Source organism: Urocitellus parryii, chromosome Y (genome assembly GCF_045843805.1).
Source record: "Urocitellus parryii isolate mUroPar1 chromosome Y, mUroPar1.hap1, whole genome shotgun sequence".
Taxonomy (NCBI): domain Eukaryota; kingdom Metazoa; phylum Chordata; class Mammalia; order Rodentia; family Sciuridae; genus Urocitellus; species Urocitellus parryii.
The window spans coordinates 20253700-20276519 of record NC_135548.1 but is presented as its reverse complement, the minus strand read 5'-3'; the positions used below and the strand labels follow the sequence as shown (position 1 = coordinate 20276519).

The following is a 22820-nucleotide window of genomic DNA, read 5'->3' as shown; positions in this document are numbered from 1 at the left end:
TCAGTGAGACCTTGTCTCTAATAAAATACAAAATGGGGCTGGGGACGTGGCTCAGTGGTTGAGTGCCCTGAGGTCAATCCCCAGTACATTAAAAACAAACAAACAAACACTGGTGCTCAAGCCTGAGCATCATGTCATTGCCTGTCACCTACTTTTCTGGGTAGGCCATGTATATTTAACTGATATTTGATGCTTTCTGTGTATTCTGCCATCTAAATTAAATTCACTTCCCTTTGTTAAAAATTGTTGCCTCGCATTTGTCTTCTTTTTTCACTTGAATGTAAGTGGTTAATGCAGCCAGTAATGGACCTGTTAAAAGAGTCCAACGAGAGGATAAGAAGGAAACTAGAAAGAGCCAGGAGCAAAGGCTAGAAATCAAGGGGGAATGCATGTGCCCGTTTCCTCCATTGTACAAAGAGCCCAGAAAGGCCACAAGAGACAGCAACTCTAATCTGTTCCCAACACGGTCACCCCATTCTGCCTCCACTGGGTCTCCCAATTTAGAGACACTGGGGTAAATAAAAATAGGAACTGCTACTTATTTGTCTTTTTACTTACTTTTTTTGTTTTTGAGAAAGAGTCTCACTAAGTTGTTAAAGCTGGCCTTGAACTCAAGATCCTCTTGCTTCAGCTTCCCAATTAGCTGGGATGACAGGAGTGCACACCATGCCCAGCTCCTGTGTGTTCTTGACAGTCCCAAATACTGTTTTTGTTCTTGAACATCTGGGGACATTCATTACTGAGCAAGATATTTGAGTAGAGAATCTTTATGCTATTGCTTTTCCTTCCCTGATGTGGGATGTTCTTCCATAGCCAGATAAGTTTATTTCAATGTTTTCCCAAATCATTTCTAAGAAAATTACACCTGTGAAAGAATAAACAAATGAATTGAGTTCTGAAGCCAAAACACTTGGGGAACCAGGCATGGTGGTGTATACCTCTAATCCAAGCAACTCGGGGGATTAGAAGGATCAGCAGTTCAACCAACCTGGGCAACTTAATGAAACCCTGTCTCAAAGTAAAAAATAAAAAGGATTGAGGATGCAGCTCAGTGGTAGAGCACCCCTGGTTCCATCCCCAGTACAACAAAAATAAGAAGCTGTCCTTCCCCACCTCTAAGGCATTCACGGTACACACTTTTATCTTGATTCACCCCAGTCTTTCCCAGTAGTTTTTGATCACACTGTTGTGTGATCACCACTCCCTACCTCTTCCCCATATACTTGATAACACTTTGCAGAGCACTGAGGGGTCCCTGGAACTAATTTGGAAATGCAAGTTTGGGATGCAATTTTCAATGACCATCAGTCTAATGGAATCAGATTAATACCTGGTAGGAGACTAGGTGAGGTTTTGAGGATCCTTGGTGAAATAAGTGTCATTGCTTTCAGTAATGAGAAGTTGCCCATGAAATATAGTATGTAGAGGTGCTTGTGGCTCAGTGGGAAAGCACTTGACTGGCATGTGTGAGGCACATAAAAATAAATAAAATAACACCACATAAAAATAAATAAAATAAATTTACTGTGTCCATCAACAACTAAAAATAAAAAAGAAAAAAAGAAATATAGTATGCAATACAAATTTCAAAGTTGCTCTGAAAATAAAGATAGACTATGGAATAGGAAAAGAAAAGATAGGTCTGGTTCCCGATTCTAGGCTTCCTCACCTAGCATATACTTAGTTCGGAAGACTGACCCATTTCAAAATAGATATTCTCTCATATCCTTTTACCAAACCAGAACACAGAGATTTTGAGCATAAACTAGCTCTCCCAGTGCTTCACAGGGCTATCACAATGACCATTAGTGTTGGAATGTGGCGGACCCAATAGGTGACATTGGTTATTTAATTTAACCATATGTATTAAAGGGAAGCAATCTGCTGTTTATTTGTGTAGATCTATCCTGTAGAAATTCACACGTATAGAGCTATAGTCCTCAGATGTGGGGATTTTGACTGCCTGGGGATATATGATAACATCTGAAGACATTTCTGGGTGCCAAAGTTGAGGGGGGGTCAAGATCTCAGTAGAACCCTGTAGGTGAGGACTAGGGATGCTGCTGAGCATCCTACAGTGCAGAGGGCAGCTCCCTACAACAAAGAATTATCTAGTCCAAAAAGTCAATAGCGGCCAGGTTGAGAAACTCTGTTGTCTATTAATATGCAAATCCTTGTAAAGTCTTATGAGACCCTGGGCTCATTGATGGAATGTCTGGTGACCTGGACTTCCTTCTTGGGCACTTCTCTCCTAGTATTCAATCCACACAAAGGTGGTTTTGGTATCTTGGAAGCCCTTGGGGCAAGAATGTATCTGTTTGGGGAGCAGATATGGCCTGGAAGTTAAAAGAGAGATCATGAGCAAAGAAGACAAACATTTCCAAAAGGACATGATACCAATTGAACCAGTCTTTGATTTACTGTTGACACTCAAATAATGAGACCAGAGATTGAAGGTAGACATGAAAAGTCATTCCTAGCATTTCAGTCGGAGCTGCGCAGGGGGAGTATAGCTTGGTTAAGAGCACAGGGCTGCCTGGCTCAAGTCCTGACTCTGCCATTTCCTAGCCATATAGTTTGGCACATGTTATTCATTTTTTCCTCAGTTGTAACATGGGGATGATAATGTGGGTATGATGACAATGATATTGGTACCTACCTAAAGGATAATTATGAAACTTAAACAAAGTAGTGAATAGGAAGTATTTGGGTCTGTGGAGTTTGTTTCTTTCTTTTTTTTTTTTTTTTTTTTTGGTACTGGTGAACCCAGGGCCTCCCCATGATAGGCTACATCCCCAACCCTAAATATGTACACTGAGCTACATCCCCAACCCTAAATATTAAGTATTTAAAATATCACCTGACTCAGGATAAATCCTGCATAAATGTTAACATTATTACTGTTTCTTTGAATCAGGACTATTCTTCATCAAAAACAAATTTTCCTTTATTCACAAAATATTTACTTAGCACCTATTATGTCCCAGGCACTAGTCTAGCTTCTGAAGATATATCAGTGAATCGAAAAGCATCAGATAAGGGCTGGGGCTGGGGCTCAGTAGCAGAGTCCTTGCCTAGCATGTATGAGGCACTGGGATCAATCCTTGGCACTGCATACAAAAATAAATAAAATAAAGGTATGCTATCTATCTACAATTACAAAAAAGAATTCTAAAAAAAGCATAAGATAAAAATACTTATCCTGACACTGGGGTTGTGGCTCAGTGGTAGAGTGCTCACCTAGCATGTGTGAGGCACTGGATTTGATCTAAACACCACATAAAAATAAAATAAAGATATTGTGTCCACCTAAAACTAAAAAATAAAATATTTAAAAAATACCTATCCTATGGAGCTTACATTCAGTGGAATATACTAGAAATAATGCAAATAGAAAAAAATATATGCAAATTATTCTTAGCCTAATATCTGTTACATACTTGTCAAATGAATGAATATATTTCTCAAATTATTGTCATTATATAACAACCAGGCTTGGAAGTCTGATCTGTCCTCTTAAACAAGACGGAAAGTTAAATTAATACAGAGTACCATGCCAATAGGAAATAAAATTACCACATATGGATTAGAAAGAAAAAAAAAAGAGAAAGAGAAGGAATGAAGTCAGGTCATGAATTGGGTTTAAAATGAGCTGAGCCTTTTTTGCCCTCTTATCTGTGTATCAGACCTACAGTCACCTCCTTGCAGATTTCAACATTCCAAGACATTAAGACTTGCTAAGCATCAGCAGTCACACTACATAGAAAAACAGAGAAAAGTGTTGTTTTTTATCACATGGCTGCAGCTGATGCGGAAGAATCTACAGAAACTTCATCCTCCAACAATAATTGACTTCTAAAGGGAAAAACTCCTTTAAAATAATCACTCTCTAAGTACTGGCCTAGGTACTCAATGAAGAACTTGGTTAAAATCAACTCTAGACCTTATGCTTTAGTTCTTTTTCTTTTCTTTTCCAGAAATCTACTCTATGTCTACCCACAGAGGCTGAACTTTGCTAACAAACTAGCATCTTCCCGGAACATTACAATAAAAATCCAGTTTATGTGTGGAGAAGACCCTAGCCATGCTATGCCAGTAAAGAGGGGGTAACATTGACCTTACAGCAGGGTGGGAGGTATTTCCCCTGTGAGTCCACATGGGCAGAATTCAGGGCTCCTCCATGTACAGAGTATTGTCTTCGGGGCAGCTGTACTCACCGTGTCCAGGCGCCTTTCCAGCTAGTCCAGTATGGTTCCACAAATGATAGGAAAACAGCCTCAATCTAAATTGAAAGCCTCTTTCCTTACTCCATAATGAGTTATGAAGTGTTGGACATGCAGATCATTTTTGAGGAGTGAAAATGTACTGCATTACATACCTACCAAAACAGACCGCATCTACAGATAAATATTAAGTACTGCCTAGTAATAGTAAACACACACCACTTCAACACCTTTTAGGGATGGTTCTTCATCCTGAGGCAAAATATAAGTCAAATAATAAACATATAATACAATGTGCTCTAAGAAGACAAAATGCCAGAATCTGTACTTTTAAACTATCTATTACTAAATGAGATGGGTGGTTATTGAAACTGTTTTTCATAAGTCGTAGAATACAGTTACTATACCTTTCTTTGGACTAGGATCTCTCTAAGTTGCTTAGGACCTCACTAAGTTGCTGAGGCTGGCCTTGAACTTGTGATCCTCCTGCCTCAGCCTCCTGAGTCACTGGGATTTCAGGCATAGGCCACCATACCCAGTCATAGTCAGTTCTTTTGCCCATTTGGTTGGACCACTTGTAGGATCTTGCACCCTTAATTTATAAAATTATGAGACTACAGTATCCTACTGGCCCCCTGGTAGTTGATTTGAATATATCCAAAAGTCACTATTAATTTTGTTCATTCTGTATTGGTGAACAGGTCATCTTTAGAAAGTCCAATGGGCCTGAATTTCTGCAGGAAGTGTACACAGCCATTACATACCATAATAAGTAAGTATATTTCAGAATCCAAACTTATGGCAAGATTGTTTCAGTGTCTTCTAGGTTTTCTGGCTTTTCCAAGTGACTTTTGCCAACAGTTTTTACAATTTAGGGCCTAAAGGACAGAGGACATTTTTACCAGTTCCTTAATTCTGTGTTGACTATGCAAATTTTTCACCATCAACTAAGAAAGGAAGAAGAAAATATGGTTAATAAATCTAATATGATTTTGACTTTTTCTTAAATCTCCAATCTTTGTATGATGCAGAGAGATTCTATAGTGTTAAGTAAGGAAGTACATTTTCTATCTTGCTTTGAGATTCCAGATGTGACCAGAAGCAAAATCCAATTTTGGTCATCTTATCTTCTGTACATGACTCCTCTCCTGCCCTGCAGCCTGCTTTTAAGTTGACCACAGCAGAAATAGAACTCTCATAATTATGTCAGTAAAATGAACCATGGAATAGTTTTAAAACGTTATTTGCATTTAGTAGGATGGGGAGTTGGGTTTGATCCTGGCCTGACAACCCAGGCCCATTTACATGCTTCCAGTAAACACTGGCCAGGCTTGACATAAGGGTTAAATGGGGTAATGTGCATGAAGCCCTTAGCCAAGTGTCTGGGGCTTCATAATTCACTAAAACCGACTTCCTTTTCTCTCCTGCATCATCCATTTTTCCTCCAGTCCTTTAATGAGAGCAGCATCATACCAGGCCCTGGTCTTTGGGTAGAGATGAAAAAAGAGGTCACAGCAGGACTCTGAACCTTACCCCTTTTTCAGATTATATTGTTGAGTTTTTCCATTGTATGAGGGAATTTCTTTTTCCTTGGCAAAGCCTTTCATTTGTGAGCAGTTGTATGTAAGTGAAGTGTATCCAGTACAAGCATGGTTTCAAGGACATCTCACTCAGGAACAGAATAATGTCAAATGACAAGCCTTCACACCATGCAGGCTAACTCAAGAGCAAAAGGGCCCCTGCCATTGCAATTTATAGTCAGAGAAGTCATCCTTCTTGCTAAAAGTTATTTGTGTATAATGTGCTTTTGAAACAGGTCTCCTGACTTTTATGAAGAAGTGAAAATTAAGCTCCCTGCTAAGCTCACAGTAAATCACCACCTCCTATTCACCTTCTATCACATCAGCTGTCAGCAGAAGCAAGGAGCCTCCATAGAAAGTCTCCTGGGATATTCAGTGAGTTGTTTCCAACTTGCTAATTCACACTGCAGTGCTGGGCAGCCAAGGTCCCTGCAGAGATAAACAACTAAAATCCATTCACTTGCTTTTTTCCTGTCAGAAGTAGCAAAATGTCCTAAAGCAGATTATAGGAAGAAGCTGAAATGAGTTGACTTAGTAAATGATGGATTTTACAAATGGAAAGTTACTAGGTGATAGATACTAAAAGAATATTCATTTTTTAAAGAAAAGCATTGCAATGTCTGTTCTTTCCAAATTTAATATATGTGCTTCACATATAGAAGTAGCTCTTTTTCTTTTTTTATTCCTTTAAAAATATAAAAGGTAAAATGAACATTGATGTTCAACACACACAAACATTGGTTATAAAAAAAAATGCTACTACTTGGGCTTTAAAGGCAGTAAATCATTGATATGACCATCTCAGGAACTCTCAGGGAATTTAAAATGCAAAGAACTGGACAGAAACGACTGCCAAAAAGAGACCTGGTCAATATCTCATCATTGTTTAGTTGCATTTAATTATTGGGAGCCAGATAAATTACCCAAATTATATGCTATAATAAATACCACTTTATTCTTTGCATCATCTGTTTCAGTGGCTGTCAATTCTCCTAAATGAACGTCTTCAAACTGGATCTTACTGTCTGCCAGTTGCCTTGGAAAAACTGCCTCCCAACTACTCCATGCATTCTTTAGAGGTAACCAACAAGGGGCCATCAGCTAGTTCTTGGCTATCAGGGTCTTGGATCACTTCCCCTTCCCTTAAATGTGACCAAGGATGCTCATTATGTTTTCTGGAGTGCTTATCTCTCAACACACAGTATTTTCTGAGAATTTATGGCTCTGATGGGAGAAATATCTGACTGTGAAAGAAACCTCATTCAGTTAGACGCCACCAAATCAGAATGTTGAGTAGATGCAGCCTGTGCCCTACATAACCTTATGTTGGGTTATCTGCAACAAAGGAGTCCACAGAATAATGCATTCTAGATGAAGAGACAAGTGAAGCCCACTATTGATGAAAACTGCTCCCAGAAAGGATCCTTAGAAAAGGTTTCCAGGACACAGTCTGTCAGCTTCTCCTGTGGGTCGTGGTCCCCAGGTGGACACTGAAGTTTTTACTCCTCTAAAGAACCCTTCAAGTACCATCAAGCTTTTCCCCTTCCTGCCTCCTGTACCCCCCTTACCCATGCATTCTGCCTGGGGTGAGCCCATTTAAAGGCATCCCCACAAACTCTCCATCCCAGCGACACCAGTTCCAACTCCAGTTCCCATGCTTCTCAGTCCCTTTGGTTTAGGTCTACATCAGTATATTATGTACATCAGAGTATTATTGTGAAGCAAGTTGCAAATATTATTTCATATTTAAATATGTACCTTGAAAACAAGAGCTTTTTTAACCTTCACAACACCATTTTCATACTTTGAAAAATGAACACTAACTCCCTGATCTCAACAATAGCCAGTCAGTGGTTGGGGCCCCCATCATCCCATTAAGGCCATTTATTTCTTACACTTGTTGGTTTGCCTCCAGATCTAAATGGAGTCCACAAATTACTGTCGGTTGATGTGTTTCTTTTGAAGATCCTTTATTCTAGAGACCCTCCTTTCGCTCTTATGTTTTCCTTTGGGTTTTTAAGTTAAAAAAAAATTCCCAAGGCTTTGAATTTAGATCTGACCTTTACAGTCAAGTGTCTTCCCAACTCTTTTGCTCCTTACCCCTCTCTCCAGGCTGTCTTCTTCCGCTTATTGTCTTTTTCCCCTGGAAAGAGAGGTATCTTTTGAAATGCAGATTCTGATTCAGCAGGGCTGGTGTGGCCTGAGAATCTGTATTTCCCAGGTAATATTGACAATGCCAGCCTGCAAGTCTTGCACAGGGTTTAGAGAGGAAAGACAGAAGAAAGTGAAAGGAGGGAACGTGAATGGCTGTGGTGAACAGAGCCAGGGCTAGAGCTCCCTTGGCCCAGGCTCACCCCACACGCAGCCTGGCTAAGGTGATCAGTGGTCAGGACTCATGGTTGCTGGCTGGAAGAACATTCACTTCAGGTTCACGTTTCGTTTGGTTCCTCAGCCAACTTCTCCCAGTTTGCCTTTGAGTCCGTGGTGGCCATCGCCAACAGTCTGCACAACAGCAAGGACCTGAGCAAGGACCAGCACGGGAGAAACTGCCTGCTGGCTTCCTATGTTCACTACATCTTCCGCCTGCCCGAGCTGTACAGAGACTCGCCCAAGCAAGGTAGTGTTGCCCAATAGGGTATCTGGCGCCCCACCCATCCCATTGCCTTGTAATTCAAAATAAATTCAATCTTATTTTTCAGAATTCACAATTTATGTAAGTCCTGAAATTGAAAGTTTCTTTCTACATTTTCTTCCTCCCTTCCTTTTTAGGCTCTAAGTACCTATTTTGTTTGCTTATTTGATAATATTTCTGTGCTCCTTACCCAGTTCTAATTTATGATTCAGCTGAGGATCTCTTTTTAAAAATATGTCATATTCACTTATGAATATGTCAAAATAAATCCCATTGATACATATAACTATAATGCACTAAAAATTTTTTTAAGTAAAAAAAAATAAAAGGATTAAACACTTTGATCAAGTGTGTCTTACATACTGGGAAAATAAAGATTAAAAAATGGAGAAGTGTTGACTAATGTCTCGAAGCCTGGGATAATGACAAAGAAAATAATGTCTATCCAATGGCAGTGGTATCAGAAGTTCTTAAACTTTTCATTACTAAAAAGTTAATTAATAAATTCCTTTTCTCATTTCCCCAAACTAAATTTTTAAAATAATAATGATAATTTAGTTTGCTAATTTTCTCAATTATTTATATAGATAATATAAATAACTTTGGTTCAGCATGATATAATAAATAGCATAAGTTTACCAAATTCCATGCCTAAATAAACGTGGTACTTTATTAGTCCATGCAGCCTCATTTCACATAAATCTGTAGTTTCACCCAGGCTGGCCTTGAACTTATAATCCTCCTGTCTCAGCCTCCCAATTTGCCAGGATATCCTGGCAGGTGTACACCACCATGTTCAGCTCAACTCTATGGATTTTTGAATCTCAGAAAACCTTACTCCAGGAATTATAAAGTTATCATCATTTAAATATTGATAAATTTAAAAATAACCACATTTAGAACTTCTCTTGAGAAATCAGAAGTTCTGGCAACCCTGGGTTCTGTTTCTGCTGGCAATAGGAGGCTGGAAATGAGGTGTGTGTCTCCAGTTCACCACAATCCTCACCACTTCTCCTGCCTCCTATCCCATCTACTTCCCTAAAAAACAGTGCCCACCCCCAAGTTTTGATGAAAAGACTAAGTTCAAGGCTTGATCTGGTAGGTTTTCATTCCTCTACCTGCCCTATCCCTCTTCAGTTCCTTCTCAAGGTCTGTAAGTGACTCTGGTCCTCTGTTGGCATGTCTCTGCCGGTGGGACACAGGTGGCACCACTACCCTCCCCGACCCTCGCCACCACACCTATGGACGCACGTCTGCTGCTGCTATGAACTCAAAGCTGCTGCAGGCCCGGGTGATGAGCAGCAGCAACCCAGACCTGGCAGGGACACACTCTGCAGCTGACGAGGAAGTTAAGAACATCATGTCTTCAAAGGTAGGGAAGATGGCAAACTCTGTTTCTTTTAATGTGTATAATGCCTTGTGCGGTATGGTTCATGTGAAAAACTAAGACATTAATACTAGTACATTACTATTAACTAAAACTGACCTTCAACAGTTTTTCTGTTAATGTTATGTGTATATTCTAAGATAAATCCAGGATATCACATTGTACAGATTTACCTTTGCTTTTAATATAACTTATTTAAATGTAAGCTTATATAATTTAATTTTAAAATAATGTCCTTTCACAACTGGCTCAAAAAAATCCAAAAATTTATTAATCACCTCTCAGAAACTGCTGAGCCAACTTCAGCACATCCCTGTGTTGATTTTGTAAGTCTAAAGGATAGAATATCAATAAATTGGTTCAACCTATCGATCATCAGAATCTCTGGGAGTGCAATGTTTTAAAAGAGCCATAAATGATTCTTAAGTTCGGCCAGAGGTTAAGACCTCTGCAGGGGGAGGACAGAGGCCAAGGGCAGGTGACTTGCATAGGACCACACTGCAGGGTATGTCAGCACCAAGACCCAATGCTGGAAAATAAAATTCATATTATTCACTGTTTCTGTGTGGCTAAACCAGCTAATGCTCTGACAGTCTCCTACCACTGCTAACTGATTCTGAGCAGAACTTTAAGTGACAGTCTTGCTGCTACATCTTTCAAAATGGAATCCATCAGTTCAAAAGAAATGAAGGTTAATCACTCAAGTCGAGCATTAAGTATCTGACCGACACAATGGGCCTTAGTAATAGCTGCTTTTATGTTATTTCTCCAAATTTTAGTTTAAAAAAGTTTTTAAAGGCATTTAAAGGGCTGGGAATAGAGTTTAGTTGGTAGAGTACTTGCCTTGCATGCACAAAGCCCTGGGCTCAATCCCTAGTAAAACACACACACACACACACACACACACACACACACACACACACACACACACACACAAAGGCATTTGCAAAGCTACAGATAGAAAGCAGAAGTTCTAGGGTTCCAGAGAGTGCCATGGTTAACGACATTGTATTGAATATTTCAAAATAGCTAGAAGAGAGAATTCTGAGAGTTCTCTTTTCTTAAAAAAAATATTTTTATTAGTTATTGATGGACCATTATTTATTTGTTTATATGAGGTGCTGAGGATTGAACCCAGAGCCTCACACATGCTAGGCAAGCCCTCTACTACTGAGCCACAACCCCAGCCCTCTGAGAGTTCTTACCACACAGAAATGATAAATATATGAGGTGATGAATACCCTGACTTGATTACCATACCTGTATAGAAACTTCATACTGAACCTCATAAACATGGATATTTATTATGCATCAATTAAAAACAAACAAAAGAAAAATTTTTGTCTAACCAAAAGAATAAAGCATGACCCTTTCAGAAGTGGTTGTTGACAATTTATTAGTGCTTAGGGGACTAAGTACAGTACCATGCTAAACCGCAGAGGGGCACTGTTCTCACATTGTTTCTGTTTTCCCAATAAAGTCACAGAATGTTAAAGGAACTATTCAGTATCTGATTCTAACTAGTTTTTAGCCATAGGATGCTAAACACCAAATTATTAATGGTGATTAACTTAGGAACAAGTTAATCACCATTAATAGGTGTGAATTTACCTTCTTTGCTTTGATTTGACAAAGTATTTTATCTTTGTAAGTATAAAAAAGTAAGAAATGTCTTTAAAATCAATTCTGAGCCTAGTGTAGTGGCGCACACCTGTAATCCCTGACACTTGGGAGGCTGAGGCAAGAAGATCACAAGTTTGAGGCCAGCCTCAGCAACTTAGTGAGATCTTGCCTGTCTCAAAATAAAAATAAAAAGGGCTATGGGTGTGGTTCAGTGGTTAAACACCTCTGGATTCAATCTCCAGTAGGGAAGGAAGGGAGGGAGGGAGAGGGAGGGAGGGAGAATTCTGAGATGGTGATTTCCAGGCTTACTTTCTCAGGGTGTCAGTGTAGTTTAGCTGACTGTTGAGACATGGTTTGTGTTTCAGATTGCTGATCACAACTGCAGCAGGATGTCTTATTATTGCTCTGGCAATAATGATGTTTCAGGTTCAACTGCAGCCCCAAGGCCAGCCAGCAAAAAGGTACTGAGCAATTTGGAGATAATTCCAGGAAAAGGAAGGACTGGTCTGGACCCTGCATTATGATTGGAAATAGATACTATCAAAGTACTCTCCAGTCTTGTCCCTGCCCAGCTAACATACAAACACACACACCCACACACACACACACACACACACACTCTCACACTTACAACTCTATCCCTTACCCTTCATTTTTTAATCACCTAACTGTCCATGAACAACATAATAATTCTCAAATTTAACCAGGCATTAGAATTACCTGGAATGCTTCTTAAAACAGATTTCTAGATCCTACCCCCTGAGTTTCTGATCAATAGATCCAAGCTAGGGCTAAAGAATTTGCATTTCTTACAAGTTCCCAGCTAATGCTATTACCGGGACAACACTTTGAGACTCATTGCATTAGCCTCTTTTTTAGTGGAAGATGAGCTAGGGATAATTCATCCATGACAAAAATGAATGGCAGTAATTAAATACAATTATTTCAATACTATTTAAAGTGATATGAAATGCTTCCGCCTAATTCTCTATAATCAGCCTTATCTCTGAGTTCAGAAACTTTACAAGATGTAGAATTTCTTAAACCAAAAGAATTCCTTAATCATAGCCAAAGCCAGGGTAGTTTAAGAGAGGTGTAAGGGGGTGGGGGGTGTTCAAAAGCTTTCTGTCAAGCCAGCCTTCAGACAAGTTTTCCCCTGAGCTCGGCACCCAAGAGTCTCACCATTATGGTAACTTCTTAAGGTCTATAGTGTCTGTGAATGTGCGAATTGCAAAGAAAGCCTCTTGCAACAGCTAATGCCACAGGGGAAAGTTTGTTAAACGGGCAAGGAGGGAATGAGCCTCAGCATAGCTTTCTTTGGACTGGAGGAAAGATGAATCAGAGACACTGTAGGGCCTAATGCTGAAAACTTTGCAGTAGTCCAGGCCCTATATGTTAGGGAGATGTACCAGGAGTTAATTATAAAAGGAAAAGTGAAAGACGTTCTTAGGCTAAAAATTTGTCATCTACCCTAAACGTTAGCATTAGCTGCCATAGCCCCTTCTCAGTGACTGGTTACAAATACCATCTCCCTTCTTAAAAAAAAAAACAACAACAACAACAACAACAACAACAACAAAAAACATTTGCCTACACCCTGACTTCCTTGTAGCATGTCCTGTTTGGTTTTGCAGTTGCCTTCTTTTGACCTGAAATGACCAGAAGAGAATTGTTTCATTGCAGGGGGAAGTTTAGCCAATGTGTTTCCTTAATAGCTCAGCAAACAGGGTTTTGCGACTTGGGTATTTCATCTAATGTCTAAAGCAAGGTGTTCTTGTGAGAATGCCGCCCAGTAAGCAGCAAGCTGCATAAATTACTTTAAGAAGCAGCTTATCATTGACTAATCTCTTCCTGCCATAAGACTCTGGTAGTCAAACTGACCTATTTACATAGGCTAATTCTGACATTGGTGGAAAGTCTCTTTCCCACCATGGGAAGATCGAGGTGTGGCCAAGTTATATTTCGCACAGTTGACCACCTGCTAGACCTACCACTCAACCCCACACCTCTCCCAGATGGCAGAGCCTCACTTAAGACCCTAAACAGCAAACAAATGTGTTCACATGTATGAAGATTATTAAACTCTGACTAACCTGCAAAATGAAGTGAGACCAGCTGATGAGCTGAACCAAACGGGGATGGAATCAGTTAGATCACACAAACATCCACACAGGAAATTTCCATTTGTCTCCTTTTAGTTTAGCTCTCAAAATTTTAATATTCATAAGAATTAGTATATTGCTTGCATGCATACTGTATCCTATGGGTGATTTAAAGGATTGTTGAATGTGATCTTATATGATCAATTTTTGCTTTAGGCTGATTTTAAAACTTAACTCCACATCAGGATGTGATATTAGGGTCTTCAAATAGTTTTAACTTTCTAAACCACTAAACAATACAAAAAAAAAATGAGCTATTTCGTCTGTATTTATTCTAGGTCCTGTAGGTATAAGATGAATGGAAGCCACAGAAAATTCCCAGATACTGCTTTTGCCTTTAGTTAGGGTTTTCTCAGAACTAATGGGGTCTCCAAGATGCAGGACTTTCCAATGTGAGACTAAGTCAGCTACGATTTGTTTGTAGTTCAACCTTGAGTCCTAAACTGCTTCCCCATCAAAACTACTGTCAAGAATATTATTAAGGGGCTGGGGTTGTGGCTCAGTGGTAGAGCGCTTGCCTAGTCTGTGTGAGGCACTGGGTTTGTTCCTCAATAAAAATAAATAAAATAAAGATATTGTGTCTATCCACAATGAAAAATAAAACACAAAAGAATATTATTAAATATCCAGAGAAGTTGAAGAATGGGAAAGATGGGAAAGGTAAAATTCTGCTCCATTTGCTATGGAGCAGACAGGGCTTGAAGGGAAGTGAAGACATAAAGTGGAGCTGAGGGATGTTCCAAGCTTCTGACTCTGGGAAGGAATGTCAAGTTGCAGGTTCGGGCTACCACCATGTCCCTCTTCTCATCACCCATCCAATCACATTTCCCACATAAAGCCGTCATGGGAGTATGCAAAGGAAAATTATCCAATCAGGAAGGGAGTTTACATACCCTCTAAATGGTGGTCCCCAAACTGTGACTGGACCAGCAGCATCAGTGTCCCCTGGAAACTTGGTAGAAATGCAAATTCTCAGACCCTGCCCCAGACCTAGCATCTCTAAGAGTGATGTCCAGCCATCTGTGTGTTTTATTTATCAAAGTCACCAGTGTATGCTATTATATATCCAAATTTGACAACTATTGCTACCTATCAGCTGATTTTATAGATGAGAAGATTGAATACAAAGAGAAGAATGGTTTGCACATGGTCAAACTCTCCCCAGGCAAACCACTCATCTCTTTGTACTCCATGCCTCCAATTTCAACTGCTACCTTGGAGTGCTTCCCCTGTAGGACAGTTTCACTCGCAGGCTGAGTCTGTTCCTTCAAACCTAGCTCTCCTGCACAGTATCGACCTCACCTTGGGTTATGTCAGCACTGTCTTTGCCGTTCACTGCCTATGGTCTAGGACATCTAGGATATATGCTTCAGGAACTAACAGGCTATTAAACTGGGAAAGAAGAAGAGGGGTGTTGGTGAGTCCTGTCATCACAGCTTGGTTTTCCTAACTGTTGTCAGCATTTCCACGAGGAGCTTGCCCTGCAGATGGTGGTCAGCACTGGGATGGTGAGAGAAACTGTCTTCAAGTATGCTTGGTTCTTCTTTGAGCTTCTGGTGAGTCTCGCATGTTCATATCTATGTTCTACAGGGCAAGAAGAGAACATGGCATAAAGGCAGTGATGTTTTCCATATCAGGAACTGACACCTTGTTCACCTAGTTGTTCCTACTGAAAACCCAGGGTTATTCCTTAAAGTATGACTCCTCTCACCTCTTCATCCATCTTCCATAGAATCACATGGATTCTACCTTGAAAATCTGCCTCTAACCCATAGCATCTCATCCTGTTCCCCACCTGCCAAGCCACTCTCCTTGTTCACGTGCCTCTTGAAGGAACTTCCTCTTTCTCCCCCCTCTATCCACCTTTGCCCTCAGCCCATCCATCCTACACAGGACAGCCAACATTAAACAGTGTCACTCCTCTCTTCAAATCCCTTTAGCCAGTTGCAATGTATTGGCAAAAAAAAGCATAAATACTTATCATGACTAAAAAGCCCTTGTATGACTCTGCTCTTTTCCTCCATTTCTCACTTCATCTCATTCCATATTCCCCCCTCATCCAGCCACATGGTTACTCTTGTAGTTCTTGGAAGGTATTAAGCTCTTTTTCAGCCTCAAAGTTTCAAGTTATCTCACTAGTTCCTACCTTTCACTCCTTTCCCGATCCCCACCAGACACACACTGTGTTTTCTTTAGGCTTCAGCATAAATGTCACCACCTCCAGTAGCCCTTTTCTGACCACCTTATATTATAATGTAATTCTTCTATTTCATCATTCTCCTTTTAAACACCCTATTTATCTCTACTTATCACCTAACCCAATTTGTAATTTCTTTTCTTTTTTCTTTTTTCTTTTTTTTTTTTTTTTGGCTCACCTACTAGATTTCTAGAATTGGGGTCTGTCTTCTTCATTCTCCTATCTCTTGTGCCAGCACTACCCCAGATCCCTGCCAACAGGATCACTTGGGGGTGCTTGGTTAAAATAAAGCAGATTCTTGAGCTTTTTTCTAGGACTACTAAATAAAATCAGGAGGCAGCGGTGTTCAGTTGCCTGTCCTACCAAGTGGCTTCTAAGCACACCTATAATCCACAGATTCACATCACCTCTGCTCTGTAAGTCCTAAATAAAACTGAAGTCTTTGAAATGTGTACCCAGCCAGTGGAAGCATTTTACATTCTCCAAGCTAAGCTGGTTAAAGTGAGTGGCTGCAGCTCACAAGTCCTGGGACAAGACTGTCAGCAGTGGGACATAAGTTCTGGCAGAAATGGATGGTCACAAACTGCTCCCCTCTTTTTCTTGAGGCATGAGAAGTATTAAAATCAACACTCTATGATCTGTATATCCTGCTCCTACTTACCTACCTCACCCACCATCAAGCTTCTCCATAAAGAGGATTCACGTGGGTTATGATCTATCTAAACAGTTTATACAAATTATCCTGAGTTTGACTGTCAAAATTGCAGTTAAAAAAAAAAGCATGAAGCAAAAACTAAATTTGATATCTTGGAGAGTCTCATAGAAAAAAGTCTCGAACAAAACAGCATCCCAACATAAAGATGGTTGGTATTACTCCTACACTTGGAGCACACTTCACCTAATCCATTTTTAGATATTATCTAATACTTACATGCTACAAAGCACTATAGTTGTTTGATCAGGTAACCAAGTCCCTTGGGCAGTGTATCTCAAGCTCTGCTATGTAAGCATTCTAATAGCAGCTCTAGGGACTCTTTAACTCATCCTCGAAACCTTATTAAAACCCTGTGAGAAGGCTGGGGGTGTAGCTCAGTGTTAGAGTACTTGTCTAGCATGCTTGAGGCCCTGGGTTTGATCCCCACCACCACAAAATAAATAAATAAATAAAAATAAAATTTGGGTGAGAGAGTAGTGGTTATCCCCATAGCACATACCAAGGCTGAGTAGGGAATTGCTAGCTGCTCTGCCAGTGAAGTACAGAGCCTCAATTCTCCAACTCTGAAGTTCAGATTCCTTTCTTCTACCACTTTGCCCCTTTGGGAAGCCCAACCTTACAAACCATCTTCTTAGGTTAATGTATTGATAACATGGAAACCCTTTGCCTTTAGGAGTCAGTCAACTTTAATGCAGAGCTACATTGTTATTTCCATACCTAGTAATCACGAACTCAGTATTGCTAAGCCTGAGTGATTCCACAAGGCACCTTAGAGCTCTGTTTTGAAGGCCAATTTGCATTCTCTTCAGGTGTAATGATATCTCCTTAATATAACCCCAGTAACAGCTGACATCCCGAGGAACAAAAAATAATAGCATCCAAAGTATACTAATCATCTTACTATATATATAATGTACCAGGTGCTGTTTTAAGCATTTTGAAGCATTATCTCATTTAATCCTCAAGCAATCTTTGAGGCAGGGGTTTTTACTATTCCCAAAATACAGACATGGTTGGAGGAAGGATGGTAGCCATAAAGAGAGTCTCCAGAGGCTTCAGCAGTACTGCTTCACTGCCCCTAACTGCAGGGAGCTAAGAACCATTGAAAAGTTGAAAACTGCTCTTGATCTTGCACATCTATTTACTAGGACTTGGTGGACCTCAAAGGGAGAGCAAAAAGTAAAGTGAATAGCCCTCCTTGCCTCCAGCGAGCCCCTGATGCTAAACAGATGAAGTAGTTGGGAACAAAAGTGCAAGTTTAAGCACTCTAATGGGGTTGGTCAACTTGGAGATCAACCAAGGCAGCAGTTCCACGGGGCTCTGCAGGCTGTACTCTGTCAGGGTTCTAGCAGGACAGAATTGAATAGGACTCAACAGGATTAACTGAAAAGCATTTATCCAAAGGTCTCTGCCTGAGGTATACACATGGTTACAGGAGTCAATAAGGATTGGTGAGGCATATGGGAGCAGCAGCTGCTGGAAGACTTTATCTATCCTAGCTGTAAAGCATGAAGAGTAGGAAACAATGTAACTGGGGTCTGGAGACAGCTGGAGGCAGAGAAGAAGGTCCATACAACAGGAAGTGGAACCTTAGGAAAATGTTGCCACCGCCAGAACCACACGGTGGCAGGGATTAGGGCAGGAGGAATGGATAACCACCCAAACCCCTCTGTTCTTCCACCTCCTGGTCCCCTGCTAGTACTTCCCATTGCCAACTCCAACCAGCAGCCAGAGAAAGGATTGGGGGCCCAAATAATGCAATATATAGGGACATCTTCCCAGTACTCAGAGGTAGAAATTTAAGGTAAGAAATTTAGCTGAGGACTGTGACAGAGGCAAATGGAAACTCTTAGTGTCCAAAGAAGACTTTGCAAGAAAATTAATCTCAGGGCACCCAGTGCTCCATGTGTTGTTATGGATTTACCTGACCAATGTCTGGGAAGTTACTAAAATCCCAGTTTTTTACCCAAGGATCTTGATGAGAAATAAACAACAGCTTCCTTGGGCTTAGCCAACAACCTGGGCAGTGTAACATCCTTCGGTTTGTCTTGATGGCCAAGCACTAATGAACAACCACTTTGTCAAGAGAGCTGTTGAACACAACCCTTGGGTGAATTTCACACTTGGCTAATGAATGGGAACTGCTGAGCCAGACCTTGGAGACCCAGAGGTAAATGGGTGACCTAGTTTACTCACTGAGGACATGAAGTCCTACATTAAGGAGTTCTTGAAAGCTACCCCTACTTTGAATGGGCTGCAGAGGCCAATATGAGAGAAAAGATTTTGCTGTTTTACCTTACCCTACAAATAATGAGCCACACATCCACTAGTATTTCTGCTGCGTGTTCTCCTCTGAAGACCAGGAACTCAGTAGCTGGCAAGTGTCGACAGCCTGGAAATAGGCCATTATTTGGAAGCACAGTATTGTGAGAATTATTTATTTGGTTGTAGGATGGCCAAACTCAGCAGGAAGGAGCCAAATGCAGCAGTGAGCTCTAAAAGCCTGGTGCTGGGGTGGGTTAGTCAGCAGGGAATCTGGATCGGGGTCACTTGAACAAAAAGGCCTTGTTTTCCTAGGTCCTTGGTTGGGAGGGCAGTGAGAGAGGTGCTTTAATCAGACAAAAATGGCATCCAGTTCCCACCGTCATTCAAGTCCCTCACCAGCTACGTATGTGGGGCTTCCTGGGATATGGACATGTCTATGGGTCCTAGACCAAACAGACCCCTGTGGTGAGGAGAAACCATAATTCTTACACTCAATTTTATATGCTTAGTTCTTCCCCAAACTGGTCTTAGCATTATCTGAAAACATGCAATATATGAAGACTACCTCTCTGTTTTTCTCTTCTTCTTTTGCCTTCTCTCTGTCTTTGTCTCAGTGCTAGCAAAAATCAAGCATCCTGCTTTCTGAGAGACAGAAATCTACTGTTTGTGCATAAAATTTCTCCCATTCAGTTCTCAGGAAGGGAAGTTCAACTTCTAGGGCCATTTCCTTTTGCAGTGACTCTTAGACTAACACAGACAAAGTCATGAAAATGACTTCAGAGTATAAGCACTCATCCACAAGGTCTCCCAGTCTTTCCCATCAGACTGTTCCTAATGGCTTCAACAACTTCCAACAAGGATAATACTCAACCTCTGATGATGTTAAAGGAGGGTATATTGACCCATGAATCTCTTGGCCTCAAGAAATCTAAAAAATAAGTCTGGATTTTAAGTTATGGTAGGCACTAAGTGTGTGTTACACCAGTCACCAATTGATGCACAGACTAGATAGATGGAACTAAAAGTTAGACTTATAGAACTCAAAAGGTGATTCTAGAATTATCATCAGAAGCAATATTCTAAATAGAGGTTAAGTTTCCAGCTAGCCAACAAACTCCCATTCAACCCATAACATGGCTTAAATTTATAGAAGCACAAAGGAGCCTGATTGTAAACTATGAAATTGTTTTTGGAAAAGCTGTATTCCCCATTTCATCTTGAAACTTAGGATAGGAGGAACATTTCTCCTTTGTTCTCCTTACCACGATTGCAGGAGCAGAAAAGATCTCAGGATTTTCCTGTCCTGTGAAATGCAGTGTAATTGTCCTGCCTATGTGGTCATGGGAGCCCAGACACACCCTGCCTTCCAGGATGAAGGCTACGGAGGAGGCAGGTCCTATGACACTGGAGCTAAAGAAGGAAGCTCCTAACTTTGTCAGCAGCAAGAAGGGAGCCCCTGACTTGGGGTCAAGGAGAGGACACCCTTCCTACCTCCTGCCACCATGGCAACCATTCGCCTGTCAGAAGCATCTATAGTCCAGAGCCAGCCTGGGCAGCACCGGCACCAATACAGTGTCAAAAAGTCCATTGTGTAAAAAGCTTTTCTTCAAGTCACTCCACCTTTTGCACATTTTTCCAAGCAGCAGGTCACCAGTCTCCATGTTGACATTTCCCCCATCCCTCTGTAGGTGAAAAGCATGGCCCAGTATGTACATAACATGGACAAATGGGACAGTTTTCGGAGGACTTGGTTTTCTGACCGCTTCAAAGATGACATAACTACTATTGTTAATGTGGTCACCTCGGAGATTGCAGCCCTGCTAGTGAAACCTCCGAAGGTAACTGTGTTTCTTAACTTTCTAAATTGTTTACCTTAAACATGTTACTTTCATAAGCAGAGAAAAGTAAGGGTCATTTTGAAATGGTAGTTAAAAATGCAACTGTACACTATCATTAAATGCAGCATGTTATGCTGGACTGGACCCTGGGGTGGGGCTGGGGGATTGCTGTAAGGAGATTACAATATATACAGTCATTTAAATCATTGCATCAATGTAGTTATGGAAGAAAAGACTCTTGTGCTCAGAAAATACACCCTGAAGTATTGTGGAGTAAATGGGCATGATGTTTGCAACCAAGTCTCAAATGGCTCAGGGGGAAAAAAAAGGTACAAAAGAGAATAAGATGTCAAGTATTAATGAATCAGGTTAAAGAATATACAGTTCTTTGTGCTATTTTTGTACCTTTTCTGTAAGTTTGAAATCAATTCAAAATAAGTTAAAATATATAAAATGAACCAGATGTGGTGGCACATACTTATAATCCCAGAAACTTGGGAGGCTAAAGCAGGGATATCACAAGTTCAAGGCCTGCCTTAGCAAGTTAGCAAGGCCCTAAGCAACTTAGCAAGATCCTTCCTCAAAACAAAAAATAAAAAAGTCTGAAGTTGTAGCTTAGTGGTAAAGTGCCCCTGAATTCAATCTTTAATATATAATAAAAACTTAAAAGTAACTATAATATGTTAAGAAGCAATATTTATTATTAATTCCTATATTAAATTAAGAATTTGGGGGCTGGGGATGTGGCTCAAGCGGTAGCACGCTCGCCTGGCATGCGTGCGGCCCGGGTTCGATCCTCAGCACCACATACCAACGAAGATGTTGTGTCCGCCGAGAACTAAAAAAAATAATAATTATTAAATAATTATTAAAAATTCTCTCTCTCTCTCTCTCTCTCTCTCTCTCTCTCTCTCTCTCTCTCTCTCCTCTCTCTTTGCTTATTTTTTATTGAAAACTTTATTAGAACAACAATAGTATCTCCATATTGGTAGGCTTGGAAATGAGGCACAGTGGGTTGATACATTTTCTAAGTCACACAGCTTGCAGAAAAGTTCAGACTAGAAATTATATCCCTAGGTATTCAGACAGTCATATAAACTACTCAAAAGGAATGGCCATGTGGGGAATGGCAGGAAAGCTCAAGGATTTCTCACTGTTGCTCTGGGAACCTGTTTATTAGTTCTCTATACATCCCAGTGATTGGTCAGGTTGGCCTGAATTTTCAAACTGTAAATCATAAAAAAGAGGAAAATATTTTAAAATTATATTTTCAATAGTGTCAGAGAAAATTGGTTTATCATTCTGAGAATGAATAACATAAACATGAGAAGGTGCATCACTGAGGACTCTGAAGTACTGTAAAATTTCTCATTTATTACTGAGAAGTGATTAAAAAATGAAAATGAAAACTAAGAAAAAAAACTGGCCCCAATTTATATAAGAATTCACTTTACCAAATATAACTTGAACCTCTCTTGTGCTAGGAATGCTGCCTAACTGGGAAAAAGAAAAGTTTCTGGGCATGATGGTATGTGCCTGTAATCCCAGTGGTTCAAGAAACTGAGGCAGAAAGATCATGAGTTCAAAGCCAGCCTTAGCAATTTAGTGAGGCGCTAAGCAACTCAGTGAGACCCTATATCTAAATAAAATTCAAAAAAGAGCTGGATCAGTAGTTAAGTACCCCTGAGTTCAATCCCCAGTACCAAAAAGAAAAAAAAAAGGTAAAAACTGATTCTTGGGGCTGGGGTTGTGGCTCAGCGCCAGTGCACTTGCCTGGCATGTGTAAGGCACTGGGTTCGATTCTCAGTACCACATAATAAGTAAATAAAATAAAGGTCTATCAACAACTAAAAAAATACTTTTAAAAAACTGATTCTTTTATCCTGACTGGATTTTCTGCAATAATCCTTACAAATTAAGAATGTGTGTCTCATTGAAGATAGAGTTACATTTCCAGATGGCTTGGGGAGAAAAAAAAAAGTCAGATCACAGCCTTGTAAACAGAGAAGGAGCTCATTTATAAATATACAAATACATATGTAGGGAAAAGGGTGGCTAGAAGGAAATGCACCAAAATATTAACAGCACAGAAAAAAAAAATCACCTGAGTCAACCCAACAGTCATAGCATCAGATAAGAGCTAAGTTATATTAGCTACAATTTTTTCATACTTAATCTGGTTTACCCAATGCACCCAG

At 40.2% G+C, this 22820-nt stretch overlaps 1 pseudogene across 1 annotated transcript in view; it reads left to right on the top strand.

Annotated features, from left to right (window-relative positions):
• LOC144250965 (dedicator of cytokinesis protein 8-like) overlaps positions 1–22820 on the top strand; it is an 81583-nt pseudogene that overhangs the window by 37411 nt on the left and 21352 nt on the right. The window contains exons 13-22 of the transcript XR_013342611.1: positions 3978–4095; positions 4925–4995; positions 6040–6178; positions 6781–6882; positions 7287–7389; positions 8256–8420; positions 9638–9807; positions 11811–11906; positions 15068–15163; positions 20473–20622. The product of XR_013342611.1 is annotated as a dedicator of cytokinesis protein 8-like (transcript). The remainder of the gene's footprint in view (positions 1–3977; positions 4096–4924; positions 4996–6039; positions 6179–6780; positions 6883–7286; positions 7390–8255; positions 8421–9637; positions 9808–11810; positions 11907–15067; positions 15164–20472; positions 20623–22820) is intronic.